At 40.6% G+C, this 20,994-nt stretch overlaps 1 protein-coding gene across 3 annotated transcripts in view; it reads left to right on the plus strand.

The window, feature by feature from the left end:
- Window positions 1-8,905: 8,905 nt before the first annotated feature.
- LOC105265180 (uncharacterized protein KIAA1522-like) overlaps window positions 8,906-20,994 on the plus strand; it is a 97,737-nt gene continuing 85,648 nt past the window's right edge. For 2 of the 3 annotated variants that reach the window (XM_011302545.1, XM_011302546.1), the window contains exons 1-2: window positions 8,906-8,990; window positions 14,254-14,304. The gene's annotated coding sequence lies outside the window, so the exon portion shown is untranslated. Of the gene's footprint in view, window positions 8,991-14,086; window positions 14,143-14,253; window positions 14,305-20,994 lie in introns of those variants that run through there. The other variant, XM_011302544.1, reaches the window with a different exon arrangement.

Raw genomic sequence — 20,994 nt, forward strand, 5'->3', positions numbered from 1 at the left:
AGATTTTTTATCGGGAATTTTCCGCACACTTCTCGGGAATTCCTGTCATCTTCAAGGCCAAATGCAATTTCTAGGGATTTCGCCATAGAGAATTCTCGGAAAAATATAGTTTTATAGCTACAAAAGGATTTGAAAAAAAAGGAAAAATAACGGCATCGGAAAGAGGAAATAGGAGAGTACAAAATATTTATTTTCGTCTTCTGATCTGAGGCCTGATCGGGGATTTTTGGGGAACGAAAGTGACTTTTCTCCAAATTTCATCTATATTTGCTCCGGAGGAGATGATATTACTCTTAGACATATTAAAATTATGGAAACCAATTTGACACTCAGCCCTGAGACCTGATCTATAATTTTTGTGGGGTGGAAAATGATTTTTTCCTTTTTAAATCGAATTTTTTCGCAAATGATAATCAAATTTTCAAAGACATCAAAAACACTAATATTTTTTTTTTAATTACCCTTATTCCTGAGGACTCATCTAGAATTTCAGGACAATAAAATTGTCCTTCAAAATGAATTTTTCCCGTGAACCCAGCGTCACTTTCACGTAGTTTCACCTGGCAGATGCTACTAAACTCGTCAGAACCATGAAAAATTCGAAAATGAAAAGCAGCCCTCTGGATTTCTCAGCAGACCGGGCAAAATCTTACTGGACCCTAGGAAGTCCTTGTCCCAGCAGAATCCCCGACAATTCCACCTAAATCCCTGAATAAATGCCGATGGCCGTCATCTACTGGGATAATTAGCGGAAAAGGCCGATGATTTATCAACAAATTAACAAATCCCGACAGGTTAAAATATAGAAAGGGTCTTAATAAAATAGCGCGAGGTAGACCGGTGATATCAGTGAGTACAACTAGTCGGAGGCTTTCGTGTCCGGTAGCCTCCCGGGGACCTCGTTATCGGTTACGGTGTTGATATATGGCTTGCATTGGCTCCTCCATCCACGCCCCTTTTTCCTCTTGCATGTGAGGAGAAGAGAACTTTACTTCTTTTTCCCCCTGTGCCAGTTAACCTTCTCTCTTTGTTCCCCATATCTCTGTCCTACCCAGGATACAACCTGTGTCCTTGTTACACACGCATCCTGCACACACAGATTTCTGCACGGTCCATTGTTCAGGACCGCCCTTTTACCTGCAAGGCGGAGGGAAGATGCCGACGTCCCAATGCGATACTGTCTTATTATAAAAGCACCCAATATTCCTTGCCTTGTCTCACACTTGTAGACACGACTACCGTATTTCCCCCTTTATTCAGCCCTGACATTTGCGAAATGAAAGGAATCACCCACCGCCCAATTCAATGCTAAGTTTCTTCAAACCTGTGCTATATCCACTTTTTTATTGTTTCTTCTTTCTTTTCTATTCGTATTTCTTCCATTTTTCGCTCACCGCAATCGCAAAACTAGGGGCTTCAGTCAAGCACAAATCTTTATTCCATTTATATATTTTTCTTTTTTCACTAAAATTTTTAAAAGGAATAATTGCAGAAGGAAACGATTTTTCGAATGTTGAGGTATGATTTTGGACTGACAGAACGTGAAACCGAGTCACGTATGTGCCACCAGTGAAAAGGGCAGTATCAGCAAGAACCCGGTGTTGGTTTAACCGAGTTGCGGGTTATGATGAGAAATGTAATTTAAATTATCCACGCTTTTTGCCGCGAGTGGCGGTTTTTTCCTGACGTAACAATCAACCTAGGGATCATCCTCTCGAGGCTCCATCCCTTCGGAAGAGTAAGTAGACAAGCAAAAAATAGAACAAATTTCCAATACCTTGACAATTTGGAAAATTAGAATTTCATTGCGACTTAAAAAAAAAAATCTTCTGCTCCGGACGTGAGAGGAGGATCCTGAGGATAGATTTCCTATTAGTCTCAGTCTAGTCTAATCCTGAAAGGGCTAATCCACTGGCTTCGACCTCTCACCCCAACCAGAGACAATAAACATCAGTACAAAGTGCTTTGTGCAGAGGGCCCTGATCACCCAGGGGCACTGAGGGCTCCAGACGATGGCTTATTGGAGTGAAGGCCACGTATAGCAATTACCGGTGTGCCCTCAGGGCTCCTGTGGGATGCAGACGAGGATGTGCTAGAGCTCGCCAGTCTCTCCGACTTTTTAATCTGCCCCGGCCAAAGTAATCTCCCTCTTAATTTCGGAATTAATAAGACGCACCCAAAAACGTCGAGAAAATGAACCAGAGGGACCACTTTGAAGAAAAATATCCGCTGGATTATTCCCTACAATATTCGCAAGATTTCCCAGGCGAGGATAATGCACGGGGATAAAATATATTAGAAATAATGTACATCTTGATGGAAAAAAGGGAAATTCGGTGGGGCTGCAATATTTTAGGTAGAATTTTCAAGGATATACGAATATTCAGGGCGACTTTAATTTGAATCTAGAAAAATAGAATTAGAAGATGTATCTACCGTAATTTCCGCTGTACCGGTTTGTAATCGTATTTCACGTTTTCGACAGCATAATTTAAGATTCTGAAATGATAATTGCCGTTAGTTTAATTAGAAATCTTAATTCAGACGCTGTTTTTGAAATGGATAATTCACCCGATTGGAAAAACTTGAAAAGAACAAACTCGGTTTTCCCCGCCAGCTTTAGAACTTTCCTAGCCATCAGATGGCGCGACCGGCACTCTACGAGATTTTTTGCCGTGAATATCTCAACGTGCGTTAGCAAAAGTCGAAAAAAAAGTGCGGAATGAGAATGCAACCCAATAATGGACGGCAATATTCCGCGGATATAAAAATCCCCTCCGGGCCCCACCATTGGGCGAGTACCCGGGCCCCCCTCGGGTTCGGCCGTTTGACGTAGAAGAATTTAGGAGCGACGGCATGAGCCAAAGACCTGGGGCCCTCCGTGCGGCGGTGTTGGGGCCCTTTGAAGTCTAAAAACAATGGCATTGTCTCTTCAGTCTAGCGAAGTAGCGTCCTCCCGCGACAAGGACTCGCGCTACAACTACCCGTCTCACTCGCATTAAACCCGAACCCCGTGCCCCCACCCGGACTTTTATAAAACCCCTTTTATCTCCTACCGTTCGGCCGTCTTGTATTGCTTGTGTTTGCTGTGATGTTACCCGGCTACTGTCGTGCGCGCGATCCTCCACTTTGTGCTGGAGCGAGAGGAGAACTACCGGTCCAGCCGATCAACCTGGGGCCCCTTTTTTCTGCCCCCTCATGGGGAAGGGGTACTCCCGGGCCAATTTACATTTTTCATTTACATCGAACTGAGAGCGACTTTAGGGAGGAGAAATAAAGAGGGTAGAGTCGCGATCCCAACCACCTGTGTCCCTGGACATCTCGACTCCACCATCTTCGGAGAAGGGGGGTGAAATCCGCCGACGTGGGCCCATCTTTTGCACTTGGACCCGCGTCATTATACCTCTCAGTCACGCAAACCATTTTTCCATTTCTGGAGGTGCACCACTTACACTTGCCCGCTGGTCAAATTTCTTATGCCCAATAACTGGTTGAAAGAACAAGAAAACTGAGTGAAAACTCTGTCAAAATTCCTCGAATTCTACCTAAAATTTGAATAATTGCCGATCTTTCCCGAAATCTTAAATGTAATGAGAATTGCTGTCATAGGCTGCCTGGAGTTGAAGAAAAATTATGATGTCGCAGTTAGATTTGTCGGCTGTCAGAGAGGTTATGAAGACTGGAGCCAACTAATCCTCTGTCGACGAGGATTTACCGGCGATAAGAATTTTCATCGAGTGTCAGACGCGGAGGAAGAAGGAATTATGTATTTCCGGAACATTCACATGTGTGCAGTGTGTACCATTCAGCTGAGAAGTCATGGCTTTTCAGGCTGTTGAAACCGCCGGCAGAAAGTCGGGAGGACTCACGTTTGTCGCCCGGTGGGAACGTACGACGTGACCGACTCGATCGCCCTGCGCGCGCGGTCTTGTGTACCAAGCCGCAAAGGCCATAGAGGATCACACGGAAGATTCGTGTGAAAGATTGGTTACCGAAAAAAAAAGTCTATTTCAGAAGGGGTACGTCAATACTCGCTTCGCCGGGTAAACAATCACGCATCAGCGGCTTTGAAAAGGTAATGCCACATGCTTTGACCTTCAGCATTTGACCTTCACGACTTAATCCGCTCGATTGTGTCGAAATGTATAAAGTCTCTACCCAAATACAAAGATCTTTGGAGTTCGCATACCATTACAAAAATTAATCATATATCCCACAGTGCGTTTATGTTGTTATTCAAAAGAACATTTTTTTTTTCGAAAAGAAATTCATTTTCAGTCCAAATATCGGTCAAATAATGTGACCTTTGTGGATCCATGTCGGCAAAGTCTCTAGGATCTCTGTTTCATCAGTTAGTCGAGGTTAGAAGCTCGAAGTGTGTGGATGGGCCTTCTTAGCAATGATTTCAAATAAAGAAAGGTTTCAATTGAAGTAAAATGATGTTCATTCAACATATTTGTTCATCACTTTCAATAGAGATTCAAAGAATTTCTAGGGGCTTGACGCAATCGGAAGCCTCTGCTCAAGCGAAGGATTGAATCGAATTGACAGTGAAGTTTATAACATGTTATAACAATTCAAATGAATAATTCAAAGTGATAATTATGTGAAAAACTCCAAACGTCAACCCACAAGTCTTCTCAGAATTAAACAGGTCTTACATATTGATGTTGTCATGGGTTGGGTCAAATCATATAAGTGTCAAATATATTTGACCCACGCAAAGAAAACAATTGCCCCACCAAATAAGTAAATACATTTGTCAAGTATCGGTATCTCCATTCCTCCCAAAGCCATGAAATTTAGTGAAGATTCCGAAGAGTGAAAGACCAGGTGAATAAAAAGATCGGTAAAAGAAGTCGAGTGAATCTGCGACAGAATTCTGCGGACGGTTGGAATCATTTCGATGGCGTTAGTTTTTTGGTGAATCAAGAGGGAACCGAAATATGCGGAATAACTTGGCCTGCTGGATGAGTCGAGTGGGGCAAGAAGTCGAGGGCAATTCTGAGAAAACACGAGGAGCTTTATGATCGTCTCAATGCGAATGCTTTTTGACCTCTGGCTCGCGTGCTGCGTCGCCAGCGTGAGGCATCTAAGCAAGATTGCACGGTTAAGCTGAAAAGAAATTCAACGGGAATAAAAAATATTGCCACTCTGGCTGTAAAATGCATGAAATGTTCGTTATTTTATTTAGCCAACTGTGGGATCTGCATCGTTTTAATCACGTTAAGAAAACCCATCCTGCCCAGCACGACCACCACTCGCGCAAATTGATGATTTCTAATTAAGGTAACCGCGGCAACGATTAATGACACTCTCATATTTAATTGCTACGATTAATAAAGTGTTCGTTATTTTTTTGTCTTTCGAAATAACCAGAAGTTTAAGAGCCTCCACATCGCACCCAGTGATGTCGAGCGATAAATGTTTTCGTGCTACTGTGCCACTGTCGATGATTATTTTTATTTTTCCACGATGTCGAGTTCATTAATATCAAAATTCTACAGGTTTAAATTATCCACCAGTCGAGTCCGTAATAGTCATGAGCTTCAATCCATTTCATTTTGGTTTTTCGATTTTATCCTGCTGCAGGTGTTGTTTGGGCGCTGCATGATATCTAGTGAATTATTGGGATGAGGGGACGGAAATTGAAGGGTTGATGGGTCAAACGAGAAAGGTCTCAGACGAATCTGCAGAGGATTCCCCGAATACCTCGAAGGGGACAGGTTGAGAAATATTGAATCCTGGATAATTAGAGTTTATAAGTTGAATCGGATCGATGTGTAGTTCATTAATATCTCGATTCCCTAGATTTAAATCATCCTGCTGTGGAGTCTGTAATAATTATGAGGTTCGCCATTAGGTTCCATCCATCTGATTTTGTCTTCTTTTTCAGCTGCAGGTGTAGTTTGGGGAGGGGATAACGACAAGTGTTATGATTTATAACAACTGACCAGCGGAATTTTCCATTTGTGAACAAGAAAAGACTGAAGTTAAAATTCAAAGATCATCTTTTTTATTGCACAAAAAGATCGGCAGAACAGATGCACTCAATACTTCCTCATAAAAAAAAGACGAAAAAAAAACGCGAACCATACATAACCATCAGTGTGTTCATGTGCCCCCGGCCATTGAACACCGAGGATCAATTAATCAGCGAGGCTGACCCCAGCCAGTCATTAGAGTTGGACTCAAGTATTTTCCAACATCGTTTCATCGCACGTTACGCTGTATCTCATTCTGCAAAAATGACGTAACGGAAATGGGGAACGTCTAGTCTGCCGGATACGCGCACTCAGTCCTATCTGAAATCAGGGAAAAAAAAAATCTGTGAATGCAGGTTTTTCTGAATTATTCTATCTGCGTCCTTGGAGCGTTCTGAATGATCTTTATCGTATCGGGATGCGCATAATCCACGGGTGCACAAATTGACGACGACGATTCCACCTTGGTAGCCCATTTCACGCGAGGTAATACCCATCATTACACCACTGTGGGCTTTTCTACTACCATTATCACGCACGCGTATCCATCATCTGCGGAAATCCCATTTTTACGTGTGATTTACACGTTGAGGATTCAGAACTTTACGGAAAATTACCGGATCTTTATAAAAAAACATAGGCTGAGAGGAATTTTAAATAAAATTTAGCCTGACATTTGATAATCGTATGGCGTAGTGGTAACCCACAAATTTTTAATAAAAAAATAAAGATATAGTTTCTACTAAGATTTGATTAAGAATACGTCAAAGTAAATTTTGTTAACAATTTCTTTCGCGTAATAATTGTACATCATCCCGTAAAAATTCAATCTAATTTTGTCATTTTTCCATTAACAACATGATTCCATGTCAAGATTACAAAACTTTTTATATAATTCTTCCTAAAAATTGAAGAATTCAATTATTTTCAATAAAACAATTCAAAGATATCAAATTTCTGCATATATCTGTATTAAATGGCTGACATTTCTATACTCTGACAGAATTGTATCCTACATATTATGGCACAATTCATTACATCATCTTATTACGGGATAATTAATTACGGCTCGTTTCATAACACCAAAAATTCATCGCACCTCATTTTATCATCGCCAAGTTTATCAGGACATCATTACAACAAAGAGAACAATACCATTAACTTGACATGCAATTACATGCTCATAATTACAAATCAATGAAACAAAAACGAGGGACGTGAATTCGCCGTTGAATATACGACGATGAAGAAAAGTTCAGGACACGAAAATCAAAATATACTCTCTCTTTGATAACTTGAAACAAACTCAACTGAATTAAATCGTAATGCTTACATCTACATCTGGTGGAAATACAAATATTGCAAATGCTGCAATTAGTTAGTCAAGTGATAAATAATACTGTAATGAATTGTGCCAGTGATGAGTAATGCTATATAATGAAATGCCCCTGTCATAAGTTTTTGTAATAAAATGTAACGTAGTAACACCTGCTCGTAATAAGTAGAGGTGATACCTTCTGCTACAACTTTACATTCGGCCCTGATCTCGCCTGAAAAAGTCACACGAGAGCCGGCAAAAAACTTCAATATTACTTTTCGAATTTAACAAAATAATTCAATCCCACAAAACCGGTGAATGCTGTTTGTATCGTTGATACTCATGCGGGTACGTTATACAATATCCCGTGAACGTCTGGTCACGACCATAAATAACACGTTCGACGTTTCCAAGAGCCGAGAATGTCACGGAGGTACGGATAGCCGACTCTAAACGTCCCAGTGTCTCTCTCTTTTATCAGCCCACCGGTCAACCGACAGTCACGAAGGAAAAAAGCCCAAAACATTGTAAAAAAGTGGAAAAATCCCTCATACCTTCTGATCGCTCAGTACTCCATTTTCTACACCAAGAGAAAAATTCACAAATAATTACGCACGATTAAACAAAAAAAAAATGCAATTTTCTGGGCAGTTCACACTCTGGAGAAGAAATTTCTCCATTTCCGCGATTTTCAACCATTTTTCGTCACGTGAACCTCAAAAATAAATTGATTCATTGACTGAAATCTCGTGACAATGATTTGTTGTTAAATCTTTAGTTATTTATTGATTTCATAGTATGAAGACGAGAATTCCTTAATTTGTCGGTCTCGTCTGCTGTTCAAGTAATTTTTAGAAGAAAGTGAAAGGGAAATTGGAGACAAAAAAGAGAGAGATTAAACAATCAAGCAATTTCTGAAAAAACGACAAGAATTTGAATTTAAATTAAATTACAAAAAAAACGATAATTTTCTAAATTTTAAGGGAAAATAAATATATTTTGGAGAGACTAAATTCATCTTTATAGTCTTTCTCAAGACGCTGACCAAAAACAGACGAAAACCTCAAACTTTTTATTTGAAGACCGGAAAGTTGTCCGTCTTTTCTATTTTCCTGCCGTTTTCTCTTGCCTTAAACATGCAAACTACAAAATTTAAATAATTTTTTCCTGCTGACATATTCCTCTCATTGTGCGTCTGACATTTGAGACCTCGCTGAAACAGTGACAGAAAAATAAAAAGAGCCCGTTGGAAATAAAAAAAAAAGAGGCAGTGGGTCGGGGGCCGGAGGTCGAGTGTGGGTCACGGGCCATATGGCATAGCCCTGACCTCCGACCCTATCCCTACCCTTGCGGCTCCCTCCACTGGCAGAGTGTCGACCCCGCACTGCCGTCATCCGTGACCACTGGCAGTCGTACCCGAGCCGCTCTTCGTTATTGTGACATCCGCGGCGACAAATTTTTTTTTATTCAAAAACGGCGGTTCCCGACGATGGGCATGGGGCCCAAACAGTGAATTACTTCTTCCTTTTGATCAGACCCAAACCCCCTCCCTCAACCACCCGTTCAAGTTGGACACGCGTGCTTTCACGCGATCTCTCGTGCGTGTTGGTGCGTGAAAGGTGCCTTCGAGAGGTTCCCAGTGATTATTTATATCTAGAGTGTCGCGGACTTTCCATGGAAGGCAGAGGGTAATGAAGAGAAAAAATCATCTGCATGGGGGGAATGCGTGGGTTTTTGGGGGGTTGATTGATTCTGGGGTCATCTGAGAATTATCATTAATTATCTCATGGCATTCAGTACTTGTCATCTGCATTTATGTTAAAATTGATGATTTATGTCTCCTGTAGTGAACCTAAAATCGTTGGAGAAACACTCTGAAATTATTACGTTCATCTTTGATCTGTTCTTCATCATTGAGTCCTAAAGAATTTTGGTATTGATGAATTCGAATGAATTCCATGTTCATTTAATCGGACAGTTCATTAATAATCTGTCCCCCATCATTTCTATGATTTCCATCTTGATGTCATGTAGCGCCCAAACGACACCTGCAGCAGGTAGAGGAGAAGAAAACAAAATCAGATGACTTGAACCTCGTGATTACTATCAACTCGAAAGATTATCTAAACCCGTAAAATTATACATGTCCCTCAATTCCAGCCCTGGAAACCTAAATTACAGGGAATCCCTTCAGCAGAGTAGTTCATCATTACTTATTTTGTATTACAATTTTCTTACCGACGTTGATCAGCTGTCATACTTACAACGACTGCGATAAATCATCAAGTTTCTGCAATTTAACTCGGCTGATTATTTGAAAATGGAAATTAGCCAAAGGTCTTCTACGAAACGGACTTGGAGGGTCCTGGGAAAATGTCGCGCACGTGCGAAAACTAAAATTTTCTAAAAGCTAACGAATGCACGCATTAGCATAAATCAGCCATTGTATACGTTCACTGGGTATGAGCGTATGGCAACAGACGTCCATTGAAGATATCAGACTGAATGAACGGCGAGAGTTCTCTCCAATTCCCGCCATAAATTCAATCCAATCCACTGGCAAATCAGATGCATAATTTCCTGTCGGGGTTTTTTTTTTTCATTTTTACTGGGATTTCTTCACCACTCGGACGAAATTCACTATTTGTAATTTCCATCTTGATTAATATGGACTCGTGACCTTTTGCTTGACGCACTGCCATGTGTGGTGGAAGTGTGGAGTTCGTTAGCGTGTGGATTCGCCTTCTTTTCCCATTCTACTGACTAAACCAATGACCCCATGTGGGCGCGGGCCACGCGTCGCTAATTACGAGCAATCAGGCCTCAGTGTGCGCATTCACGTTTGTGTATACATCAAGTGTTATGCAAATCTCCGCTCTAAAGGGCAATCGGAGAAAGCGAATTAGGAGGATCGGCTTTCAATGTAACGCGACCTCCAAATCGCAGATATTATATTACATATTCAAATCACTCTCTCCGCATATTTCAATTTTCGAAAAATTAACACGTTTGTCGCGAATCTTTATGGCACTGGTTTCTCAATGGTAGACTTTTTTCATGTTGAAATATTGAAATTTTGGTTTCTGGTGATTGTGACTAGAAAAACTATTAAAAATTATTGAAAATTCATGATCTGTTGGAAATTGAATTCAATATTGAATTCTCATGTTTGAGTTGTTTATCATTGGATAATTTAAATGATGATACTACGGAAAAATGACCGAAAGAAACTGTTTATTTAATAGCTCGGAAGACACATCTTATCGTCACTAATTCCTTGAAGGAACTAACATAAGTGATGAAGGGATACAATACCCTGGACCTCAAATAACGTCGTCATATCAGGTCTTATTCATTCGAGTCTGTTTCGCTTAAAAGAAAAAACATACAGGCATCCTAGCTCATACTTCTCAGAATTCCCGTTAATAAAAATGTTTTTCACTATGGAAAATAAACGTAGAATGAAAAATATAAGATTCAAGTTTTTACTTGATTTTTGACGTTCTTGATTCAACTCAAGCCAATGAAAAAAATTGATAAACATGAAGGAATCAATCCCTGAGATAAAAGTATTTTTTCCGTGAATAAAAAAGAAATATTTATTTATCCAGAAATTCGAGTTGATAAAATCTTTCGAGATGTGTACCGGAAATTCCAGGACATTCATTCCGTCTGTCAGTCGTTTATCAATTGAAATTGAAATGCCCGAGTCAGCAAAATGCTCTAATTAATTTATTTCATCAGATTGTGTATTTATTTCTTTATTGTCTTCATCGGGTTGAGCGCAGGGAACATTCATTTGCTCAATGGAGCGAGATAAACCGTCCCCGCGGGTTTAGTATCATGGTGGAAAATAAAACAAGGTGATCTCGAGTGGCTAGAGATCGGGGGAGAAGCCCGAGAAAATGCGAGTGAAAGAGAACGTGTGCGCGAGCGCGTGGCGTGGGAGTTCTCGCGGGGATGGCGCACGGCTTCCCAGAGAATTCAGCGTTGCACGCGTTTGTGGGCGGAACTCCAAGCAGGAGGTGGAGGTTAAGGAGATGGTGTATTCGGTGGGGGCATACCTCCATCTCACTCGGTTTTGCATTTTACTCAAATTTTCTCCCACTTTTCCGCGCCAAATTCGCGGACAGAAATATTCTGTATTCATTTTATTCCCAGTTTCGCCCTGAGGTATTGGTTTACAAATATTATGACAAATATTATGACATAATGATTTCTGACGGATAGTGATTTTACGGAACATTTTGTGTCAAATGACTTTCGTTCATTTGACACAAAATGTTTCATCTGATTTCAGATGATTTCACGGAGAAAAATACTGGGAAAAATACGTGAGAAGTTCCGTAAAAATTAGTGTTTCAAACGTAAAGGTGGGGTGAACGGGATATGGGGAAAAATTACTGCACAGATAGGACAATTTACGAATTAGTTCCGTAAAATTTACTGTACCGTTTTTTTTTTCTAAGTGGCATTTGAACTTATGATCTCGGTGATGTTAGGCGAGGATCTTACCCATATGTCAGGGATTTGTTATTGTATTGTATCGATCGTCACGGCACACCCTGTCGATGAGTCAACACGGCTGCCAAGGTTCCGTCTTTAGAGATGTAAAAAATACGGTACGGCAAATAATAAAATTTACTGACCGCCGCTTATTTTTTATCATGATTTTAGATAAAAAAAAATAACTGAGATCATTCTTCAGCCCACGACTACGTGAGTAGTCATGTACTTTTCTCTGCATTTTGCTGTTCGTGTGCAAAAGCGATTTCATTAATTTTAACTCTCAGTGACGGCGATTTCATCAATGAATAGCCCCTGGGTCTTCACCGCACGAAGGAAAAAATGAGTTTTTCCGAATGAATTATTCGTTCGAAGGATGAAGAGGGATAAGATGATATTCAAATAAAGACTTTTTGGGTTAGCTTTAATAATTCGTTGGAATTCCAAAAAACCTACAATACACCAAAACGTCCAACGTATCGAAACATGATTAAAAAATTAGTTGCTGTTAACACCCCCTCCGATCACAAGGGAAAGCCCCGGCGTTTCCCTTTTATTTTGATTTCCATTCCCCCATCAGCACGACCTAAGTACACGAGCTCATACTCGTCGAAATCGCCCATTCCTCGTCCGAAGAAATATTTCAAAATTTATGAGGCTGAATTTTTTGTCCCCATTTCCTCCCAACACTTAATGCTCCAATGAGCCCCAGAGAAATTCCAACTGTTCCTGAAAGAACAGAGAACAAGAGAGAAAAAAGAGCAGCCGAGGAACAGGTGATGATTCTGATTTTTAATTCGACTAATTAGAGAGAGCCCCACGAAAAAAGAAGAAAAGGGGTGGGTAAAATTGTACCGTCGTGGGCAAAAAAAATGAAAGATTCTTCCTCCTGGATGGAGCTAAGAAGGCAGCCCACTTGAGAATTTATGAGCGAGTCGATGCTCATAAGGGGGTAGGCTATCAAAAACGATCGCTCGCGCCACCTTCCCCGTATGAAACAGTGGTTACGACGTGTTTTATGAGCAAAGGCATATAAGTACACACTTGAGAATTTTCCCCAGCCTAGCGGTAAAGTGGCAAAACATATTCGTGATAAAGCGATCCTATCCCTCTCGGCGCTTCCAACTATACACACGTATAATACTGTATAGTTATATGAGACGTGAAAAGAGATGATATCCGGTAAGAGCGTAAATGCACCCTGGGTTTATGAATAAGTGTGCATAAATGGTGAGAGCTAGCTGGAATATATATGCTGAGTCGTGAATATGTCAAAATAAAGTTTTTTATCTCAACCTAATACGATCGTGATAAGCACTCTAGTCAACAAAGAGTATCATAAAACCTCGTGAAATATAAATTTTTCACGGCTATAGCGTGGTTTATGAAACGAGCGTTAATCCCTCATATGGAGAATATTGTTTTGACAATGAGTGGGGAAAGCTGGCCAAAATTGACCCCCACGGCAAGAGCTGAGAGAATAATTTTTCACTTATCTATGTCGAGTGACAGTACGACACAGAGAATATCAAATATTTTGACCCAATTTTATCTACTGCTATATTTTTTAAAATATATTCAACCCACACGATTTACCTCACAGCCCAAAACAACAGGCGTCAACTTGACCTTCAACGCCCCCCACGCTTTCCATCCATATTTATATCATCATTATATTTGACCTACGTGGGTCAAAAGAGTGGGCCAACATTCATTTTGTTTAACCCTCGCGGGTCAAATATAGTGATGACTTAATCTTTATGGATTTGACCCACACGATTTCATGGTAGCGATAGCTTTATTAACAAATTTTATAGCCTCGAGGGATATTGAGGGTGAAATATAGTGGGTCAAGCGAATTTGAATGCAATATAATTCTTCGCCGTGAAAAAAATAATAGGAATGGTGAATGTCGAGCGTATAACATCCAATTAAAATGGAGTGAGTGTCTGCGTCGGTCGGCACACACCCATATTGATTTAATTATCTCGTTACAACGCGGGGGAAGTCCCCCCAGTCAGTCACATATATACACGCTGGCCGATCAATTACCCAGTGAGTTAAAACGCACTCACCGTACGATAGGTTATACCATCCAGAGGGGAATCCATTCCCTGTCCTGCCATTACCAGTAAGAGCTATACTCGCTAGCATTCTCCAACTATTCGCCCCCTGTGTACATAGTCTGCCCTCCTGCCGGCTTCCAACTGATTTATCGAATGTATTTCTAATCAAGCGATCGTAGAAGAAGGTATTAGTTAACCTCGTCAGATACGCCCGCCAAGACTCCACGCATGCTAAACAGCCAAAGCAACGTGGGTGGGTCTTCTACAGGTACAAAAGCCCCAGTGGCTCATTCAAACGGAATCATCAATCTGTCCCATTCGCTATTGTTTCAACATCCGCAGATAATGTTAACGGTTGGCTATTCTTTTTTGCTTCCAGGTTCCGAGAAGAACGGATTTCCAGAGGGTTCTGCCTTTACTTGTCGTTTCGGTGAGTGATACAAGGGGAGAGTTATTATCGGGTTTAATCTGTGGAGTTGGACAATCTTGTGTCCATACATTGAAAGTTAACTACCCGTAAAAGTAATAACCCGAGGAGGGACAATCTCCATGGGGCAATCAATGAGTACGTGTTTATGCAAATCGGTACGAGGCCCGCGTGAACCCGTAGTAATAGAAGAATTTTTAGGTTTAAATCACTTGTTCTTTTTACTCAATTCTCGGTGATACCATCTCCCATCGTTTTTTTTTGCTTTCTTCAAAAATAGTCGCTAGATCGTTTAGAGAAGTCAGTGAAAGATCAAGCGCCACGAAACGCATTCAAAGGTCTTCGCGGGTCGAATGGGGCGCTAGAAGTCACTTCCCTGCATGCGCGCGCATGACTTAGGTTAAATTTCACTGACCGCGGCCTTTTTCAAGGATGAATAATTGCTTATTGATGGTTTTTTTAAAATATTTGATGGATAAGAAACAGTTTATTGAGGTCGTGAACTTGTGATATACGCTACAGACACTTGCATTCACGGGTGAAAGGACATCCCGGATACAAATTATACATTTCCCATCAGAGTATATCTCCGGGTGAAATGAATTAACAAGCGATTATTACAACCATTAAATCAGATAATTTTTCAAATGCCAAGGATCATGGAAGAGTGAATCGTGAATAAAAATATATCTGGGTGCTCGGATGATGATCTTGAGGCCTTGGGCACGCCCACGGCTACTACAGGGGGTTCTAGCCGAGGAAAATGCTCTACGTACCGGGGGCAATCAACGGTTTTACACCTGAACCAAGAGTGTATCCATGTATACGAGTCTTACACCGCTCACCTCCTTTCATTCTCCTCTCTCCCATTGCCCCCACGATCGACTTCCGTTGAATCGTATAACTCGACAAAAACAATTCAGAGAATAGAATGCACCGGCTGGATAGCCGTTGAGTGAGAAAAATTGTTGGGGTCGTTGGGTTCAATGGGAAAGGATCGATGATAATCACTCGAGCGGAAGCCATTTTATTTCGTTCTTCCTCTCATTTTGTCTTCGTCTTTTCGTTCGAGTTTCATCTCGTACGGTTGATATAAGTCGCCATCGCGTGACACCGACGGGAAGATCGAATTTCTGAGGCCTTTCTGAGGTCCTTTCGATTCAAGGAAAAAAATCACCGGGAATTTTTTTTTCTTTCTTCGATCAGAACGGGACTCACTGCGTTCGATATTTTTGGAGGGAATCTCGCAGGGTTTCCTCGACACAGAGAAGTTGCTTCAATTTTCAGGGATTCGTCTTCGATTTTAAGACATTTGTATTGGATTTTCTATCTTCAAAGATCATTTCTGAAATAAGAAACAGTTTAGTGGATGTTATAGCAAGAGATGGATAAATTTATAGAGTCAGAAGGAAAAATGCGTAATTGGTCTGAAAGTCGGAGAATTTCAATTTGATTGGTCCATCAACTAATTGTCCGACTTCTCCTCACGATTTTTATTTAACAACCGCATGAAAAAAGTAATATACTCGCTTTTAGTGCGAAAATGAGGGGTTTTGTTCGTGCGAAGATCATTATCCAGTCATCCCCAGGAACGAAAATGAAAAACTTACGTTGTGCTGGAGTTGGAAATGTTCTCAAATGTACCACTCGAAGGGTCAAAGCCGTGACGGGTACTACCCCGGGGAGGGGGCATTCGATGGGTTACACGGGAGATAGCTCCAGCACAAAGTGCAATTTCATAATTTTTGCGTCGTAAAATCCGAGCAATGAGCGACGTAAAAATGAATAACTGGAGGATCATTCACCCGCGAATGCGAACTCCCTGGGCTCCGGGATGCGAAGATGTGTTCGAGACCACGGCCAGAGGTATCCCCAGGATATCCCGTAAATATTGATGCTGAAGAGGTCCGGAGAGATGGTTTCGTGAGGAATTGCACTGGTGGTTGCGAGGAAATCCATGGAAACGGCCTTTCTGCAGAAAATCCGTGGAATTCTCTTGATATTCAAATCATCATCTATTGCCTCAATTATCCGATTACTCAGATCAGACTTATAATTTTCCCGCCAAAGCTCTCTAGTTTTAATTTCGGAATTTTCCAACTAAATTACATGAAAATTTATTCTTAAATCAAGTTCAATATGATTGGAGGAACAAATCATCAAACAGATCATCTTATCTGCCATTTTCCAAAATGATATCTAAATTGAAGATCCTTTGTTTCAAATTCTTGGAGATGTCTGTCCTTATCGCAGGCGGGAAATTTGAACTCATGTAATTTAATTAAGTACGGAACGTTATAATTATTCAATTTCCAGGACTTTGAAAGAACATCAAATCGTCATCTGTTGAATATCGGGGTTTGTCCTTGCGACCGAAATTCACTCTTTCCCAGTTTTTGTATTCCCGCATTGAAATAACATTTATTTCTTTACTTGAAACGGTTTTAATGAGGAACCCGAACTGTGTCTGTTCTCGTTACTAGTAAACGAAACTATTTCTTCACAATGTGCGAGAAAGTCAGTTTTTAGTTACTCAAAAGATATTGTTCGGTACAGTGTGATGAAATAGTATATTTCGTAACAAGTGCGGAAAAGTGATTGGTATAATCCCACATGCCAAAAAAAACTGTTTCGTATGAGTTGCGAACAATATTTTTCTCCGCAATGTGCGGGAAAAGCCACTTTTTAAGCACTCGAAGCGAACCGGAGTATTTTTGGCATTGCTGCTACGTTCACCTCGTGCCGAAAAGTGCCTCTATGTCATAGGTGCCGGCCGTAATCGCGTGATTCTAACCTGGCTTCCCTCCCTTGAACTCACGAGCAAAAAAATCCATTACACACTTGTTGCGTAATATACTATTTCGTTTACCCGTAAACAAAAAGTAAGCGAAAAACCTTATCGTTCACTGGTCAGACCATACGTGAGCCGAGAATTTTCAGTTCATGTGATTGGCAGCCCTGGGCTTCGCCTCGGGTCGCCAACTTCCCATTTATGGATATTCCGTCTCACTCGTATCGAAATATACTATTTTCTGACGAATTGAATCATATTTCACGATACAAATAACTATTATTTCTTATTCCTATCTTGATAATCCAAAATAATCAAACTGCTGACATAATCCCGTAAATCGTTCAAGGTCAATGCAGTTGTGTAGCGACGCCACTGGTCAATTCTACTGGGCGCGGTGTGCGCGTAGCTGAGGGCGCAGTGTGAAAAGTGCTTGCTGTGTGTCGGGGTGCAAAACCCAGGGCCGCGGTAGACCACAAGAGAGAAACGAGAGAGTGAGAGCTCGACCGGGATAAATATCTGAGCCCCGCCCGGCACCCGAGGCAGATTTTCTTCTTGTTTTGGCCTCTTGCTCGCGTTCTTATTCCTCTCTTCTTCATATAGCGACCTCTTCGACCGCTGTACACTTCCAGTTTCTCTCTCCCTCTCGCTGCAACAAAAACCACCTCTCACTTTATTTCCACGTCCTTGCCCTTCTCACATTCTCGCTCTCTTCTGCATGCTGCCTTTACTATTTCCACTCCGCCCCGTTGGACCGTCACTACCGTTTTCCAATGTGCATGCACGAGATTGTTGTCTCTAAGTTGCAACCGGGGCAAATTACTCTGCGATATTAAATTTTAAAGGAGTCAGAAGCCGAAATATTCTATATCTATTCCAATAATTACGGAATTCATTTGTTTTCTTTTTAATTTTCTCCCATTCTGTTTCCTGCATGGAGTTGGTAAAGATAAACTTTCCGCACTCGGCGCGAACCGTGCGGAAAAGTGGACTTTTTCGTCGGCTGTTATAAAATACATTATTTCAACACAGAAAAATTTTTTCACGTAAATGAAACTTAACGCACTCGTGCTTTAAACTACCCCTTTACGCATGTAAAATTGCTGGAAAAAATAGAGTTTTTGAGCGGCTGTTCTTAAATATAATATTCCAACATCAGGACATTTTTTCCACCGGTTCCTCAAGTGAAGAAAAGTTAAAAAATAAAAAGATGCTGACGATATGTTTTTATTCATTCGAATGCACCTCATCATTCACGCTCTCATCTCATTCCATCCTGCCAACATCCAACTACCGTTGCACTGGCATGACCCAACGTGCACACGCACTCGTATTAAGGCGTGTACTCGCGGTCATCAAATGAGGCTAAAATGGAATGACTCCCCTCGATATGATGAGTTGACTGGCGGGAGGAGGAGGGTGAGGGGGGGAATGATTGCGGCTTCGGTGGATTTTTTGCGTCGTCCAGTTTTGTATTTTATTTCTTTGTTGCGGCGAAAGGCCGGGGGAAAACGAGACGCCGGCGGTTCACCACTGGTCCGATGGTACATGACCGCGTCCTGAAGGTAACTTCTTCACCCTTCTCGCCGGGGAGGAGGGGATACCAACCCATTGAATAGTTTACGGCTTTTAAATAAGCGACCCTCGTTTCCCAAACAATTTACTCGTACCGCAGATTGCTCGTAAATAAAGATAATCTATTCCAACCCGGAAGATAAAAATGCTCTCGTGGAGGAGTAAAAATGAGTATAAATATATGATAAGTGAAGGGAAATATATACTGTGGAAGTGTTATTTTTTAGAGGGAAAAATCATTCCATGGTGAGCGAGTTTTCTTAGATATGAAAAGGTAAATGAATCGTGACTTTATGGAAATATCAATACGCATTTTGGAATATCAGGTCTAATTATCAGGCGCGAAATCCAGAAATTTTGATAATCTGTATTCAACTCCCATGGAAAATTAGAAACCACATGGTTTTTCACTTTAGATTTCAATTAATCTGTGGAAAATGTGAAAACTCGGAAAAAATCCAGAAAAATTTGTGTGGAAATAGTAGTTTTTATGGGAGAGATGAAATATTTGGACATGACATTTTGTGTGATTTTTGTAATATATTTTTTCTCTGTTCGTGTACCGAAGTTTATGAATACACTCAGCGGTAAATCAGTGCAGAATGATCGTGTCGTCTGCGCAATTTTGCCCGTGATATCACCGCAGTTCTTTCAAACCCCTCATTAATTTTTATACCTATATTAATTGTCGTCGGGAATCTCTCCATCATTTTACGTGCTTGTTAAATGCACTAGTTGAATGACCGTCAGCGGTTAATACCGCGAAATAATCCGCTGATTAGAGGCTACCGATTTCATTACATTCCGCCTATTAACAGTATCGTTGAAATCAATGGAATATCATCGTCAGTATGACTCTGAGGAGATAAAACCTCTCTGGACACTGCAAAATTCCGCAATAAGTAAGTCAAAATCGTTCTCTATTAATTCCCCTTTGCACGAATTAAGGAATTCCAATTACTCTAAATTACTCGATAATTTAAGAACTAATAGGCAATTTTTTTATTCAATTATTCTCAAATATCCCCCAAGAAACAAAATTCTATTTCATCAAGAACGATCTCCATAATTAACATAAAAAGTAACGGAATCATTGACTAAATCAATGAATCCAATTAATTGGACTTTAATTAAATTTATACGCTCACTTGGCAAGAATCGATTAATCAAAGTCGCAACAAATGAAAAACCCATTTTAACTCTAATAAAAGGGATTTTCTACTTATTTGGTCTTTGAGGAAAAAACGAGCAGAGACCGCCAATAATCGATTATTGATCATGAATCGATTAAGTGAACTCGTAGCAAAGGAAAAAGCCCTTTAGAGAGGGAATATTTATTTTTGCGTTATGAAACAAATTAAAGATCTATCAACTTCCCGTCTTGATGACGGACTTCCGGCCGAGTGACCCGGCATCACCTGATAATTCCATGTAGAGATGAACCGGTACACCCAGCAACCGCTCCACAACCCCGTGACGACCTCAAGTCCCCGATATTTGTTCTTGTTGGGGTCCTGGAAGGCCGCAACAAGCGCACATGAACGGTGAAACTCACATCTGCGGTTGGGAAAGTGCCAGAGGAGCAAAACGAGGCAGTAGCCAACGCCTTCCTCCATTGGTAGCTGAGAGTTATTCTATCATCATTGTAATTACTTTGCAACGATGTTGCTAGTATATTGGATCATTATCAGCGCTGCATCCACTCTGGATACACCATTTGCTAGAGGAACGAATCGTTTCAGGACGTAATGAAAATAATATCTCAAGGTCGTTAGGAGCTTTTCTACTTTTTTTTTCTTTTCAAATCATTCTATGAGATTCTCTAACGGTTCGATGAATTACAATTTCTATTTGTAAACTGAGTTTCATCTTTATAACTTCATTTATTATATATTTGATGTTATTTTTCTCTCATTGGGTGGGAAAATTGTCAAAGTTGTGGTTGGAATTTTATGATATTGCAATTCCATTGAAATAACAGATCTTGAAGAAAATTCAGAATTTCGTGGAAATATCAGATAGAACTGTAAATTTCCGCTCCACGCTTCCCGGAAATTAATAGAAGATCAGAAAATTCCGGTGAATATATTTTTCAATTTCATACTGTACTGAAAGTTCAAATAAATTAATAAATTTCTGTCTCCATCCCCGTAAAAATTCTGGGATTTCACGGGATGTCATGACCCTGATTTTTTATTATAAAACAGACAAACACCGAGACTATCGATATCTCGAAAGTCTGTCATGTTTACTGCTCAGTGGTTCGTCTGAGCCGGGTAATATGAATTCAGGACTCATTTAATTTTGAAATTTTCAATCATGATTTT

Source organism: Fopius arisanus, unplaced genomic scaffold (assembly GCF_000806365.1).
Source record: "Fopius arisanus strain USDA-PBARC FA_bdor unplaced genomic scaffold, ASM80636v1 scaffold00028, whole genome shotgun sequence".
Taxonomy (NCBI): Eukaryota; Metazoa; Arthropoda; class Insecta; order Hymenoptera; family Braconidae; genus Fopius; species Fopius arisanus.